The sequence below is a fragment of the Molothrus ater genome, chromosome 1 (genome assembly GCF_012460135.2).
Source record: "Molothrus ater isolate BHLD 08-10-18 breed brown headed cowbird chromosome 1, BPBGC_Mater_1.1, whole genome shotgun sequence".
Classification (NCBI taxonomy): domain Eukaryota; kingdom Metazoa; phylum Chordata; class Aves; order Passeriformes; family Icteridae; genus Molothrus; species Molothrus ater.
The window spans coordinates 68,275,670-68,284,458 of record NC_050478.2 but is presented as its reverse complement, the minus strand read 5'-3'; positions in this window follow the sequence as shown (position 1 = coordinate 68,284,458).

Genomic DNA, 8,789 nt, shown 5'->3' with positions numbered 1-8,789 from the left:
GAGTAAAAAGACAAAAACTTTTTTTTGGCACCATCAGGTTGCATTCACAGTCTATCACACTACAGAGACATTAGAAAAGATGTACTGAACCATGGAAGTAGCAGCCTTTAAATGTCTCCTCAGTTTGGGAGTGAAAACAAACGGGAGACATGGGATTTGTCTTTTTGTTTTAGTTGGATATGAAAACAGAGACAGAAACAGAGTTACAGCAGATTAGTAGTCCAGATACCAGCAAAGGAAACATATTTTGCTAAACTTATTCTTAAATATTTACTGTATGAAAATGTATTGAACTATATATTATCTGCAGATGGCTTGTAAAAGGAACTGCCCTGAATTGTGCCAAGCCAGTAGGAACAAAAAGTCTAAAAGAATTTTATTAAGGTTGCAATTCCAATTCATGGTGATATGAATCAAGAAAACATCCTTTGGTAATGTTTTAATGTCATGATCACATACTACTTACATGGCTGGAGGACTTGGACTTAATTTTCTTCAAATTACAAAGAACGCAGGAAGGGAAAGGATGGTCCTGCCACAGAGGCAAGTGATTTTCTAGCCTAAAGGGACTAAATTTTATTGCTGCTCCAGACATTAAGCACCTGGCAGTGCTATGCAAATTTCTCAAACTAACTTGGCTACCTAATGCACACTGATAATTTTCTACCCCAATAACCAAGCAGTCAGATTTCAGAGGTACTGAGCTCTAGCTGAAATCAAAAGGAGTGATGTGCTGAGTCCATGAAAAATCCTCTATTCTCACAAGCAATTTCAAAAGTCAAGCTGTCCACTTCCAAAATGAGCACTTAGAATAAAGGGACACTTTTTACCTTGACCTCTCTGCAGCTCAGCTCTCTAATGCTAAAAATCAGGAATATTTCATCTCACACAAGTCTACTGGTTCTGAAGTACTTGAAGATACTGTGGTGATGAGCACAATGGAGGATCCCATGAGGAAATCCAATCACATCTCCAGAGCAGGACTGTAATACTGTTCAATAAGTCAGGCCTGCAGCTACACTTTGAGCAATGTGGAAGAAAGCAGTGACAACACCATTAAGTAGCTGTCTATCTTGTGTGCTTAACGAGACAGTCCTGAAAGAAAAATGGCCTAAAGATGCATAATTAAAGGCTGTAACCTTAATGATGGACTAAAAAAAAAAAAAAAAAAGGGGGCTGCATTAAGGTTATAAAGGCAATGTGACTTCAGGCAATTTTCAGTGTATTGATGCTTGAATCTGTATTCCCATCATTCTTTTAACATGGATTTTTTTGGTGGGTAATTAATACTAGGCTCTGTTCTACTATTTAGGAAAAAAGTAATGATACATTGATTTGATGAAATGCAGCATATTGCCCATTGAAATGTGGGCACTACAAAAGAGTAGACAAAGTATATTTTATTTACCTGAGTTTGCAGGATAATCTGTGTTTAAAATTGCTGTTGTTTAACACAAACTTGCAGTAGGAGCATGTCTTGAGAGAAATTGCCATGGGTTCGTGAAGGAACAGCAGCACACATGAATTTGTGTGTGAAAGTAAGCATAGAACTTCAGTGGCTCTACCTAGTATCATCTACCTAATTAGGTTCATACTTTACAATGTTTATAACATTTTATAACATCAGCTTGGGGGAACCTGTTTCCCAATCCCACAAAGCAGTGACTTTGCTGACACAGATATTTAGAATTAAATACTTGCTAAAATTACTTGGAAGCTTAGGTCAAATCATTTTTACCTGACCACCAGCATCCCAGCATCACTGCAGTTTGTTCAACAATTCTTTACTACATTATTATTATTATTATTATTATTATTATTATTATTATTATTATTATTATTATTATTATTATTATTATTATTATTATTATTATTATTATTTCTATATTATGCAGATGCAGCAGCAACCCTGACTTCATGTTCACACACCTTCTCCTTCATCCTTTAACCAGTGATTCCTTTAACCAGTGATTGCCTTTTCTTCTCCCCACCCCAGGCTGCAGCATGTCACCTCTTGACAGGATCATGTGTGCCTTGTATTGAAAAGCTTCAACTCTGATTTGCTTCAAATAGAAAGTCCTGGTTTTAGAATGTTTTCTGATTTAAAAGTGTTTGATACCGGTGGTTCCATTTGCTGGACAGGTGATCTTCTACATGTTATTTCAATTTTTCATTTTGTTTCTGGAGAGGAATGTATTTCAATCAGACTAAACTGAAAAGCAATGACAATCAGCCATACCACCAGATGGAGCTTCTTTTCTGCCTTTCCTGCTGAAGGTGCTGAAGCTGTGGAACCCAACTCACTGGGACTGTGGGACTTTACCTGTTTTTATAGTCAATGAAATAGAAAACTCTATTTCTATTTTTATTTCTGGTGATGCAGGACTAAGTATCCCTGCATTCACAGATGGCTACTTCAGCAATTTTTATTTGTGTACTGTTAATGACAGCTATTGTGCCAGTCCTTTGCATTTCAGGCTTAGGCTCTATCATGCAGTCCTGTTTCTTGTTCATGCACTTGAGAGTTTTCAAGTACAGGCTCTCTTCTTAGAATGGCACACTAATATCAAAGCAGCACATACTTCTGCTCTTTCTTTTCTTACTGTAAAAAAACTATTAACATTCTTCAGAAAAGCAAATATCTCTGTATCCAGCCCTAATAATCTGTACATAATCTATTTTATTCCCTGAAATTCAACTCTGAAGTCTCCTCGTGTGCTTTTAGCAATACTGTATTGTGTTACAGATTCCTAGTCGCTGGTTTATATATACATCAAATGAAGTTGTGATGTTTGTAAGTTGTGAGAATCAATATTAAATGACTGTGATAAACATTCTCTCTCTTTACAGGATATATTCTCTTAGATACCTGTTTCGCTATCTGGTGTCATAGCTGAGCTATTGACACCTGACTGTAACTGAGGCAGTCTGGGAAAATGCAGAGAGACAGGGTTGAATTTATTCCTCTTTTTCCTCAGTGTGAAAAAACACACATTCAAGCCAACAAATTTTAATGTAGCATTTATACAGCAAGGTTGCTTGGAAGCTGTTTTAACCCAAGAAATGGGACTGACGTACAGCTTACCCAGCTGTGACTGCTGGACTGAAAACTTGGCCTGCATTTGCCAGGAGTCATTAGAACAGGCTAGATTGCCCAACTCTGTTTTCCCAAAGGACGGGGAGGTATCTGCACTGATGAGGTCAGGTTAGCGTTCCACTGTGCCACGTCAAACACAGCTCTAAAGACCAGCAAGGTTTTGCCAGCCGACGTCAAGAAGGTCCTTCTGGCAAATTCTGGAGGGACCAGCTGGCAAATTCTGTTGTCCTGGGAGAGACCAAGGGAGTTCATGCCACTATTGATTTTGAGTGAGCTGCGCACCTTGCTGCTTGTAACAAAGGCAAACACAAAACGACAAAATTAATGTGGGTACAAGTTCATGTTGTTTTCCATTTTCATGTTGCATCTCCAATGAGTAAAAAAATCTAATGCTCAGACATGTAATGTTCTGAAATCTAAATGGACGGAAATCTAATGACTCAGACATGTAATGTCCATATGCTGACAATTCAAAAAGGTGATCTAGAGATCTGTTGTTTTGTCATGTTTTATATCCTTTCCAACAGTTAATTTTGGAGGGTTTGTCAAGCATTTGGAATTTCTGAGTATCCTTAGACAAGAGGTAAACATCTTCTGTCTGAGTAAGTTTCCTTACAGAATTTTAAGAAGACATTGGGTTATGTTTTCCAAAGGCAGGCTGCTAGGTGGCAGGGTAGGAGTAAAATCCAGCAAGTTAAGAAATAAGGCAAGCAAAAAAGTTAATTATTTTAATACTTTAGCAGTAGTTGTGGGGGTAGAATGCCCTTTATATCGACCTACTCTGGGTAAGGTTGAGCTTCTTCCCCACTGAAGTCCAAAGCAGTATATTAGTAGGGCAAGAATTTGATCAAATGATTTTTTTCTCAGATTGGAAAAAAAACCCAATCCCAAAACAACCAAACAAAACCCCACATAAACATAGAGGTTTTACATGTGAGAACCTGGATCCTAGTGTTCATCAGAAACTTTTGAAAGAGATGCGGTTCTGCAACTTTCTGGAGATCCACATTAAAACAAACAAAACCCATAAAACAAAACCCTTTTCAACTCCTATGCTGTGAATACCCTTTGGAAGCTGAAACCACTTTTTCTCACTGGTAATCGAAACTTTTCCTTTTCAGAGACTGTTTATTTGAGTAAATTGTTGAAATGCAACAACAGTCTGTAAGGAAGGCAGGATGACAACTTGTACATGGGAGGGGGTTTTTATCACCACATAATTTGCTGATTAAAAAATTGATAAATGGCCTAAGATTTTCAGTGTACCATATGAACATAGAAAGTTTAGATAAATACCTTAGAAATACAAAGGGTATTAAACCAATATTGACACCCTTATGAACCACAAGACCAAAGCAATACTTCTGAAATCTTAGTGAATGGGAAGCTTTTGTGCCACACGGTTGTGTCACAGTTAATGCTAATTTCACTCTGAATTTAGAATCCTTTGTGCCATTACTATATGTTTACCTGTAATGAAGAATGGTCGTGATTTTATATCAGATGTAGGGAAATTGTGGACCTACTGAAATCAGTGACAAAACTTCACCTTCAAAGAGGTCAGCATCTCACCCAAATGAAGAGACATTCCCTGCCTTACTGACAGAGACTTGGTATTAGTAATTGAAAAGGATATTCAACGTCACTATAGGAAACACAGCCATTGCTGTAGTTCAGAAAAACTGAGTAAGTGTATTTTCATGCATTTAATCTCATTAGGAACATCAGATAAAAGTCTGCTGAGACACAAAAAAAGCTATACAGCAGAGATCACTAAAAGTGCTGTCTGAGAGACTCAAAATTCTAAAGGGTTTTACTTTCTGGGCATCATGCAGAAATTGCATTTAAATATTTGTATTTAAGATTTGGAAATTAATCCAAATTCCTTCTATTTGCTTCCATTTCAGTACTTTTCCCATTATGGACCTAATGAAAGCCTTTTTTAAGTACAGCTGCTTGTTTTTCCTGCATAAAGAAGAAAATGATGTCTAATAATCTAACTTCTGAATAATTTCTCTTCATATTGTATAGGCCCACTGAGTTTTTCATTCAGTGTTTGACCATCTTCATAGACATAGTAAAATCCCATCCTTATTAAAAACACAGAGAAGCTGGAATTTCATATGGGATAGGGAGTGTCTTTTTTTTTTTTTAAATAATTGAGGAAGCTAATAATATCCTTCCTGGAATTTTTGTACAAAAAACATGACTGCTAAAACCAGGATAAAGGGCTACATAATTTTTAAAGCAAAGCAAGAATATTGTTCGAACAAATGCTGCTAGCATTTGAAAAAGGTGGTATTAATTTTGTGTGTGAACTGTGATAATCCATGCCTATTTCTAAATCCCTGTAAATTGTTTCATAGGGCTTAGGAGTTATGACTCATTCACATTTTCTGACAAGCTATTGTCATGGGAGATCTAACACATAAGTAGGAAATTGAAGAGATCTGGCATATTTGAACTAGGTACATCCAAAAATTGAATACTTTACCTTGGACTAACTGGAAAATCTGCTAGCTTTGGGTCTGAAAGTTGAAGGTAATATTAAAAGTGCATTAAAAGAAATGATGAACAGCATTTGAATGGGTTTCTGTTTTACATTGTGTGGTTGAGTTGAATCCACAGATTCCTCCAGTTACTTGACTGTGGGTGTCTGCAAACAAATATTTTCATATTCATTTTCTGTTCAAATGACAACAACTATCAGTCCAAGCAGCTTGACCAATTTATCAAGCTCCATATCAAATACAGCTCCAACTGAAAATCCCTGATCTAATGACTCCCATGCAATCATAGTGAGAACTGAAAAGCAATACCATGGATTGCTTACCAGTGATTTTCACATTTTCTTTTTTTTAATGTCATTTTCAGTAATCATCTTAGGATGCAAATGTTTCTGCAAAATGTGTGTGCTGACTGCAGGATGGGGTCAAGGTGGGCTGTTGTGAAACAAGAAGCAGGGAAACGCAAGAAAGTGCCGTGTTGATCCTGTGTGTAGTTGATAACACTAATAATACCCAGTCCAAGCTCAGGGAATGCAAAAAGCCTCATGGCTGCTAATAATGCAATCTCTTTTTTACTAAGAAATCCCCCAGCTTTTATCACAACATTTTCTTTAATAGCAAATGTGGTAAATAGTACTTAGAAGCTGAGACCTGGGTTGCACCATTCTTTTAGAAGAAGCCATTTTAAAACACGTAAGAGAACACTAAATGCCTCCTTAACTAATGTCCTCTGGCAGGGTTTGCTGTGTAGTTGAACATTTGTTCTAAAGGTTTATCTGATTATAAATTACTCCTTTCAAAATGGTAGCAACTGATTCCCACTAAAATATGAGTTTGTGTGCCGTTAATTGCCTGATTTTAATTATCTTCCTCCAATATGGATTCATGTTGGCTCAACTGCTTTTGCTTATTTTCTATGAATTGTAGTTCTTGCAGGCCTGTCTCCCAGTTATGGAACATATAAGAAATGTGTATTAATTGCTACCATATTACTTAACTCTTATCAATATTTACAGTTGTTTTCTCTTTTTGCTGTCCCTTATTTTGCCTAAAACTTTCACATTACTCTGAAATTTCTGGTAGTCCAAATGGTTTTGCCTTCTGAGCAAATGGCACAATTTTTTCCCTTTGCTGCTTAAAACATTTGCTAATGATTTGGCAAGCTGGGATAGCTTCTACATGAGGAAGTAAGGGCTGGTTTCTTAATTTCTGCTTTCCTCACCATATAATAGAGAGCACTTCAAGAAAAATAAAGTAGCAGTGTTGTATTTTAGGTAAGGGTTCTTGAACATATTTTAAGTACTAAGCACCCTTATTCTACACATTATCTATTCATTTTTCTTCTTTCCAGCTTGCTAATTTGGGGTGCCACAAGCCTTAGACAGATGAGTGAGGAAGTGTCACTTCCAGGCACAAGTAAGAAAGTGCTTGCAAACTGTTTTCACCACAGTGAATGTTACTTAACAGGAGAGTGTTTGGGAGAGACCCAAAATTTCTGTTCACTGCTCTGCTAGAGATACCAGCAGGTTGGGAGTGATGATGCAAACAGGTGACACCAGCACTTTTGCTGCCACGTCCAGGAAGAGGACAATTGTGTTCCTCCTACCTGTGCTGCACCACAGAGCTCAGTTGAGGAACTCAGGACCACGGTCTGTGGTTTAGCACCATTAAGCGGAGGCTGGTTGGTTCAAGGAGCTGAAATGGTGGCATCCCAGCTCCCTTGGAGCAGACAAGGCAAAGGAACGCTCCCATGAAGGGTTTGGCCAACAGCCTGCCGAACATGGCAGCTCCCAGCAGAGCTGGTGATCAGCAGCTGATGGCAAACTGGTGCTCATCATGTTTTCCATCAGCACAGCGGGTGCCAGCCAGGATGTTTGTCCTTCGTTCCTCTTCTTACAATGCCCTAAACCAAATGCCAAACTAATGTCAGGAAGTCAGATTATCTGGCACTCCTGAGGAACTGCTCGCTGTGCAGATCTTCCATCAAGGTGTAGCAAGAACATCCTCACAGCAGTGTCTGCTAGGAAAACTGTTGAGATGTTTCTGCTGCTTTGACATTCATTCCTCTGTGAGACCCAGACTGCACACTCAGTTGAACTGCAGTGTATTCACTCACACTGGGAGGCTGCCTTTTGGCAACCAGACTGATGCTAAAAATAAAACAACCTATGCAAAACAAACAAAAAACCTCCTTGCTAAGTCCATAGCAGGAGTATATTGCTTCAGAAAGTGCTGGGTTGTCTGCATATGCTTTTTGGTGTTTCTCCCATGAGAAAAAGAACAGAAGGAAGTTTAATAATGTAGTATTTTTGGAATCATCCATGCAAATCACCCCAGACAATAGCTGTGGCACGCACAAAGTATAGAACCAAGTTTGGAAACTTCTCAGATACAGACCTCATCCTACTTATAAAAACATGTTGTTATAAGGATGCTGTTCATTATGTGTCACGCCTACAAAATAAAACAGAGGGATACTACTTCTCTTTATTTATTTAGGGGTAATGCCTGCATTTTGTTTTCCCTTCTGAATTTTCTGTTTTTAATTGGAAAGTTTGGAGATAGCCTGGCCTTCTAGAAGGGTGTTTGTGCCCAAGTGTGTGCCTCCTGAGCCTTTGGACTTGATTTTACACAAGTAACAGTACAGTTAGTAGCAGGTGTGGGTAAAAAAGAGAGATTTGCTTACAAAACACAGCGTACTTTAAAAAGTTAATGCCTTTGGAGTTTGTTTTACCTTTGGGGTTTTGTCCTCGAGCTCTGGTCTCAAAGGTTTTCTCTGCAGTTAGGGTGGAAAGTGATTTACACACAAAAGCGGGGGTCTCACGTACTCCCAGCAGCAGACGGGCGTGGCTCACGGGCAGCACCCAGCCCTTCTTACGCCCAGGCCGGCGGAGAGGGCGGCGGCTCAGCCCCGGTCCCGAGGGGCCGCTCCACTCCCACCGCCTCCCGTTCCCTGAACGGATAGAACTCCCGGGTGATGCCAACCTGGGGGGGCTCCTGCTTAATCCTGACCCTCCGAGCTCTTTCTTCGCTGACCCTTCGACGAGTGGAAGCCTAAATAACGACGACGGTGATGAAAATAATAATAATAAATAATCAATTAAAGGAATAACGAAGCAGCCCCTCAGCCTGGGTGTGCGGGGCGGGGCGGCGGGGGGATCCCGCTGCCCGTGTCTCCTCCAAGC